Below are 8,152 nucleotides of genomic sequence, written 5' to 3' on the forward strand. Positions count from 1 at the left end.
ATCGTTCAGCACCACCACGCTGTGGAGCGTCCGTCTATCAGAGGGTGCCACAACCCTCCGTTGTTCACGACCAGGGGTGGATCGTGACACCTTGAGATCGGAGAACTGTTCCGTTTTCCACTTGGACCCCCAGTGTGGCCACGCCGGCCTTTTCACGACGTATGAGTGACTTCGGCACCGTTACTACTGGTGGGGTGTGTACACCTTGGTTCGGAACTTCGTCCGCTCTTACCACGAATATCAGCAACGCAATATCCACCGCACCTCCAAGCCAGTGAATTCCAACCCCTGCCGTGCCCAGCTGAACCTTTCGTTAGAGTCGGTGTTCATCTATATGGGCCCCTTCCTTTGTATACATCCGGCAACCGGTGGATTATGGCAGCCGTCACACTTAACACGCCATGCAGAGACTGCTGCCCGCCCAGCTGCTACAGATCAGGCAATTGCTGCTTTTAATTTGCGCCCTGTCGTGCTTCGTCATGGAGGCACTCGTGAACTCTTCCGCGACTGAGGCCGCGCCTTCTTGTTTACAGTCATTGAAAAATCGCTTGCTGAATGCGCTATTGTTCATCGCACATGTACCGCCTATCACGCGCAAGCCAATTGCGCCACGCGAAGCTTTAATTGCACACTTGGTGACATGCTCGCTGGGTACATCGCTTCCGAGCACTCCAATCGGGACCTAGTTTTCCGTTCGTAACATACGCCTACAATACCTCAACGCAAGCCACTACCGGTTTCTCCCCCTTCTATATTATTTATGGCCGTCATCCTTCCCGTACAATCAATACCATTCTGCCCTACAATCCAGACTCATCAGAATGCCTGCTAATGTTAGATGCCGTAAGAATGTCGTCAGTTGGCCTGCCGCTTGACTTCAGGAAATCACAATCGCCTAAAATTAAAACACAATACTCGCAACTCAACTCCAAGTTTGCTACCAGGAACCCTCATTTTGTTGTCTGTGCCGAACCGCAAAGCAGGACTCGCTTCAAAACCTCTTCCTAAATACGATGGACCACACCGCATTCTGCAGCGAACTTCTCCCGTCAACTACTTCATAGAGCAACTCGCACCACTGTCTGACATGCCTCGTCGTAATCGCTAAGTTTTCCACGGCAGGCGGCTCAATTCCTACTATCATTCTGCGGCCTCATCTCAGACTAAGTCGCCAGGATGGCTTCTTTTTCCGATGGAGCCGTTGTTATGAAGCCTAACGCCTGGACGTAGGCAGTATGATTTCCAACAGCATCACGTGCCGAAGAAGCTCGGCTGTGCTCGAGCTGACTGTGCTTGGTGATGCGCGCTACCAATCATCGCCCTCTAGTGTAATAAACCTCTTTTATTGTATCACAAAGATACTAAGTCATACAACAGTTATTGCTGGCATTGTCATTATTAACCGGCACCCTTAAGTACATGTTCATTTTATGTTCGTGTCCATGTAGCCCTTATATTTGATGTATTTAGAGTGCGGTATTCAATAGGGACCTAATTCGCAACTACCAAAGATCTTGTGTTTGGGCATCTTTTGTGAACATTTATCCTCTGCGGACTCATGTTGTGCGTGTGAACACTTCGGCTTTCTGAGTATTTACGCGATGTGAACTCTTCCTTTGCATGAACATTTATTTATACTGCAGTTCTGAGTCTTATTACATGAATGTACGTTGATGTGTTTATTAGTCCAGTTTTGGGACTGTTGACAACTTTACGGCGATAATAACTATCATGTAAGAGGAGAGGGGTAGCCGGTGCCACAAATAGGCACCCACCTACCGGCGCCTGTCATATCTTGTTTGGATATGCCAGCCGTCGCAGCGATAGGCAGAGTCTCTAAAACCCTGGAATGTTAACGTATTGCGGCTTTGAAAACTTCCTGCGGCAGCAGTGCACGCTGCAACCTTCGCACATCATGTTTCTCGAAGCGAAAGTGTGTGCCGAATCGTGCGCTGTCCATTCCGTCGTTATCGAGGTAGTCATGCAGTGACAGGGGGAAGGGGGCACTGTGCGTGAGCGACGACGGGCGCACTTCACATGGGTTGCGCTGACTTCTTCGCTACACCCCGGGCACTGAGATGCTAGGCTACTTTCATCAAGATCGCCCACTTCCTAACAAAGTGAGGAATCCAGATACACAGGCCAGAAGTACGAACGATGAAGAGTGACATTTTTAGGCCAGGTTTACCCACCGCCACCCCGGATGCCTCGTTCGGCCCACCACGGCGCCCCGAAATTTACGAAGCTCCGCGTCACAGGTCCTCGCCTGCAAGCTGCGCCGTGCCGTCGACCGACCCCGCGCGCCGTAGTTCACCATGAAGGTGGCCGTAGAGAGAATTCCCGTTTCTCAGGAAGGATTAGCGGTCAGTTATAGGTTTACAAGCTCCGGGCAGCACGAACAGCAACGGCGCCAGCCGTACTCGTTTTCACGGGACTGGATCAACTACCCCAAATCTAGAATGGCCAGGCCTCGGTTGTACCAGCAAGGATGGTGGCATCTGAACCAATGTCTCGGCAGCGAGGACGCTTACAAGCCAAGAATCCTGTTGCTTCGATCCAGCATCGCTTACCCAACAACGCTCTCAAGTTGTTTGTGCGCCCACCACGACGGACTGCTACTCTCAAAGATTTCTGCCAACCAACTACTGGAAGCGATCTGCATGGCTGCCCGATCCACCAGGGATGCTGTGCGTCACGAACACCTAATACAAGCTAACTTATTTCAGAACACCTTCGCGTGCTGCACCCCAGACGTCGGAAAAACTGAACGAGTCCTAAGAATCAAAGCGATCGACATCGACAACAAGGAGCACGAGCTGTCCGTCTACTGTGCTCCAGACGATAGCCAGGGCCACGGCATGATTTGCGGCGTCGATCTCTTACTGAACCGAGGTACAATTCCAGCAGAATTATAAGATAACCTCAACACACCCATTGTCGACTTTCCGTGGCTCGGAAACACCACCGCGGTACTTATCATGTTCGCTCAGTCGAAAGTGCCGACCTGGGTCCACTTCTGCAAAAGTCGACACAGATATAACTTCTTCAAGAAGTACGAAGTGTGCTACCAGTGCGATGAGCTCGGTCATCAACCCGACGTCTGTGCTAGCCCAACTATCGAATATAGAGGCTGCGAGCTATCAAGTTCGCGAAATGCCCACACATGCAAACCAACCTGTCGCCTATGCGGTGCTAGCCCAACAAGCGAATACAGAAGCTGCGATCTATCAAATTCGCGAAACGCCCACACATGCAAGCCACCCTGTCGCCTATGCGATGTGGAACATTTCACGGGCGACATTCGATGCAAGTAAGTCTACGGTATTCCTTACACCATCAAGCGCCGACAGTGGGAGAATCATCGACAAGCTGAGGCAAACAGACTCAAGCTCAAGAGCCTGCCAAGCAGGTCACGCTTCAGCGCACGAGCCGAAGGGAGTGGCAGTGCTGCGGAAGCCAGCAGTGGCAGCCCCGAGACAGCTGGAGCTCCTTTCCATCGCTAGAGTCCGCCATTCACCGGAGACGGCCTTGGACTCTGTCCCAGAGTAGTCACGGACCACCTGCAGTCATCCAGCAGTCCCGAGCCCCTTCTCCTCCTCTACGGCAGCCACCTAGTCCACCACCATCTCCGTCCGTCCAACAAGAACATCATGAACCAGTGAGTACGCAGGATGGGACTCCCTGTACTGCAGACACAGAGAAAGCAATTGTAGAACTAACAGCAGTCATCCAACAACTCACACACCAAGTAGAGGCTCTCGAAAAACGAACCGCTTCACACACCCCGCCTCCGCCCACCCTGCATGTAACATTAGGCGGTACTTGTGGAGATCACAGCTTCCAGCCGATTCGCACACAAACCCACAGCTCCAGCAGAAAACAACCCCCAGGCGGAGAATTGGCAGGCACGTCTCGACAGACTCGACCAAAAGTACGAGCTCAGTCACATGAACATGAGGGTTAAAGAAGCACAGATCGAGCGTTCACTCCACACAATTGCCTCACAGGTCACCCAACAAATTGGGACCATATGCAAAAACATAGAAGCCCAGGGAACACATCGAGTGGTTGCTGAACCCGCCAACTTCACGGCGCGCTCTATTCCAACTCTAGAAATTTTCCAACCCAAACATGGTAATCAGCTCGGGTAACACCACCGTTCGGCAGTGAAACTGCCGTGGGTTCGCACGTACGAGTGTGGTTCTCCAGCACTTCGTCAGCGCGAGCAATCGCCCGGAGTTGATAGCCCTTCAAGAAGATGGAAAGAGCACGCAACTTGCCGGTTTCGGTGCATGCCTATCGGATTGAGTAAAGCCTCAGGTGGTCATTCTCTTCTAACGTAATCTGACTGTCCTCCAACACAATTTGGGCTCCCCTTTCCTCCCTTTTCCCCGAACACGTGCGCTTACAAATATTACTTCCATCCCCAGGCAAACGTCGCACTAGTCTGTTTGTGCTTAACGTTTACAGCCCTCCTGAGGCCCATAAGGACGTTTCGGGGCCCCTTTTTCTCAAAGCCCAGCAGCGAGCGCAAAGGCAGCCTCTCTTCTTTATCGGTGACTTCAATGCGCATCACCACGCTTGGTGTTATGCTACGTCTCGGCTAAAGGCACACGCCTCTGAAATGACCGGCAAATACACCAGCTCGTCTTCGTCACGTACGTCTCGTGCCCCACTAGACTCGGTCCGGGCCTACGCGGAGATACAACACCATAACTACACATAACTAACTAACTACAACACACATAACTAACTACAACACCATACAACACCATACAACGCCCGGAATCGTTGCTACGTGGCTTCACACTGACAAAAATTTTGGAAGCGGTCACTTCATGCTTGAGCTCATGGTACAGGAGCCCACGAGGCAACGTACGCGGCCAACTGAAGTGATTGGCTGAGACTCATTTCGCAAGCACAGGAAACAGCAGGCAACACCTCCCGCCATTACCGACATAAAAACATGGACAACCGAAATTCTCAAACACGTGTCTTACGCCACGCAAGCCATTCAGTTAAAAGACTCAATCCCAGGCTGCTACCACTACTATGCACTTCTGTGGGAGCACAAGAAGTCGCTCGAAGGCCTTCTCACCACTCAAAAATGGGACCGCGATATCCGCCTTCGTCTTGTGCGCTCCCACAGAAAACTCGGAAACTATGAAATCGAACTCACCCGCCTGAGCTGGCAAAACATTTGCGACATGATGAACAACACTCCTAGCGCTCGTAACATGTGGAACTTTTTCTGACATCTACTGGACCTGGCTGGAGGCAAGATGCGTACACGCCAACTGGAGCGAATCTTCCACCAGCATCCTGACAAGCTAGATGAACTCAAACAAGACCTCACTGACACCTACATACGCCGTCAGCCAGCAAACAGCCACACCCTCAATCAAGGCTTGGCCAACCCTGGTCTAGACTGTCCAATCACTTTAGCGGGAGTCCACGCAGAACTCAATCGCCTCAAGACGAACTCGGCACCCGGCCGTGACCGCATTTCTAACACAATACTTAGGAATCTAGATGACGCCTCTATTCGCGCCCTCGCTGACTACCTTCAGGAGGGTCGGGCTAGCGGTACCATCCCGCAGGAAGGGAAACGCCAAGCTATTCTTCATCCCCAAGCCGGGAAAAGCACCCACCTTCATCAACCTCCGTCCCATCTCTATTACATCCTGCGTTGGGAAGGTAATGGAATACGTTATCCAGACCAGACTCCTTCGCTACCTCGATGACAACCACCTTACCTCCTACCAGAAACCTCCTACCACCTTACCTCCTAACAGAAAACGATGTTCGGCTTCCGCCCTCACGTAGGAGGCTCGGACATTATGCTTCCTATCCATCACCAGGTCGTCATGCGTCGCACATTAGACGCGAAAGTCATCGTCGGCCTCTATCTTACCAAGGCCTTCGACAACATCATCCACGACGCGATTCTTCAACAACTCCAGATTCTCGGCGTCGGACACTGCACCTATGCGTGCGTCCGAAACTTGCACAACGACCGCAAAATACAACTCCGCGCCGTCATGGTACATCCCTCCACCATCTATCCTGGCAACCGCAGCATGCCGCAAGGCTGCGTGCTCTCACCGCTGCTTTTCAACGTTGCACTGCTAGGCCTGCCCAAGCTTCTGGCTTATGTCCCCCGCATACACTACAACCTTTATGGTGACTATCTTACTCTTTAGATTACAAACTGCAGTGACGGCCAGATCGAAGAGACTCTACAGGCCGCCATCGATCGGGGCGGATACTTTCTCGATACGGCTTGCCTCAGGTGCTCCGCGACTAAGTCAGAGTGTATCCTCATCCTGTCCCCAGGACGACGCCCACCAAACGTACTTCCTGAGATGAACCTCCAGGTGCAAGGCAACCTCATCCCTCGTACAGATCACACAAGGTTTCTGGGCCTACATATACAGGCAAGCAGCAGTAACAATACGTCGCTCCAGCACATTGACCAGTCGGTGGCACAGAACGAACGCCTAGTAAAGCGAGTCTTCAACGAGCACCGAGGTATGCAAGAGTCCAACCTCTCGCACATCGTTCAAGCCTTCATCTGCTCCCGCATGACCTAGTCTGCACCTTACCTACGTCTAACCGCTCCGAAAGCGAAAGACTAGATTCTTCACATGAAAAAGCATACAAGACGGCCCTGTGGTTTGCAATGTCTACAGCTACTCACAAGCATATGGCTCAGCATCTCTAACATTGTGAGCAACCTGATCGAAGCTACTTTCACCGCTCAATACTAGCGGCTCTCACTCATACCCGCCTGCCCAGAGGGGCTGCAGGAAGTTGTGGCCTTATCAACGGGAGCGGCTCCCAATTATATCGACCTTAAACCAGAACATCGTCAACATCTCCGCATCTCTCGCATTCTCAAACGGATGCATCCGGAACACCGTGCCATGAGATGTGCCGACCGTGCGCGTTTATTTCGAAAAGCACTCTAGCGGACGTCCGCATGTCACATATGCGGAGGCCTCTTACGATCCCTGGAAGACAGCGATGGTGGTGGTAGCCCTTGCCCTGCACCATAGCTAGTACACAGCCTGCAGCGTTCGCCACGTAGAAAGAGTCAACGATGCTGAGGAGGTTGCCATTACACTGGCGCTAACTGATCCTAATAGCACAGTCGACATCAATGGCTCTCAACAGGCGATCCGCAACTACGATGCCGGCCGTATCTCTTGCCAGGCATTGCACATTCCACTTTCTGCTCCCCCTTCTTCCATCCCCCGCTTATTTCTTTCGGCTCCAGTCCACGAGTTGCTCACGGGGAACAGCCAGGTGACACTTGCCCGAGATCTTAGCTGCCGAGCCGAGCGTAGGACCCTCCGCCCCGCTTCCCCTGAGACGATTATCACCCACGATTTTCTACTAACCACTTACACGGATATCCTCAAGTACTATCGACTTGGAAGACGCATACATCTTCACGCACACCGCGATCTAACAAGATGCGAGGCCGTCCAAATGTGTAAACTACAAACAGGCAGCTTCCCGCACCCCCTTTTGAACAGTAGGTGCAGGCACCACTCAGCTCCGGCCAGTCTCATATACATGACGTGGACATGCTCGCATTAGAACGCAGACAACGCAAACACCCCAGAGTCATGGGAGTCCCTCCCACGTGCCTCCGAGCCAGCAGACCAACGCCGACTCAGCCAGCGCGCCATGCAGGCAGTGGCATCCCAAGGGATCCCCGCCGACCTCCTCTAAGCCAGGGCAGCCGATTCTCGGACTGCTCCCTTCTTCTTGGGGGAAATAAAGAGTTTGCCACCACAACCTCGGCGCGTGGCGAAGGGAAGCGTAACAGGGGGTGCCAGAAAGTTATGTGGGTGGATAAGATTAAGAAGTTTGCAGGTACAACATGGCCAGAATTAGCGCATAACCGGGGTAGTTGGAAGAGTATGCGATAGGCCTTTGCTCTGCAGTGGGCGTAGCCAGGATGATGAAGATGCTGATGACCTCGGGGCGTGTACTGGAACACTACGCAGCACAGCAAATCTTTTTCTGACCAGTTCAAAACAGACATGACAGCAGGGTCCTCAAGCACACTGAGCAGCATCACTAGTGCAAGAGCAAATAACTTGTGTAAGGTACCGCTAAATGGTTCTTTAAAGGGTTACTG

The 8,152-nt window shown here is 52.3% G+C and overlaps 1 pseudogene; it reads left to right on the forward strand.

Annotated features, from left to right (window-relative positions):
• The first annotated feature begins 5,700 nt into the window (after nucleotides 1-5,700).
• On the forward strand, nucleotides 5,701-7,740 carry LOC142591660 (uncharacterized; annotated as a pseudogene).
• The last annotated feature ends 412 nt before the right edge of the window (nucleotides 7,741-8,152 follow it).

This window comes from Dermacentor variabilis, chromosome 8, assembly GCF_050947875.1.
Source record: "Dermacentor variabilis isolate Ectoservices chromosome 8, ASM5094787v1, whole genome shotgun sequence".
NCBI lineage: Eukaryota > Metazoa > Arthropoda > Arachnida > Ixodida > Ixodidae > Dermacentor > Dermacentor variabilis.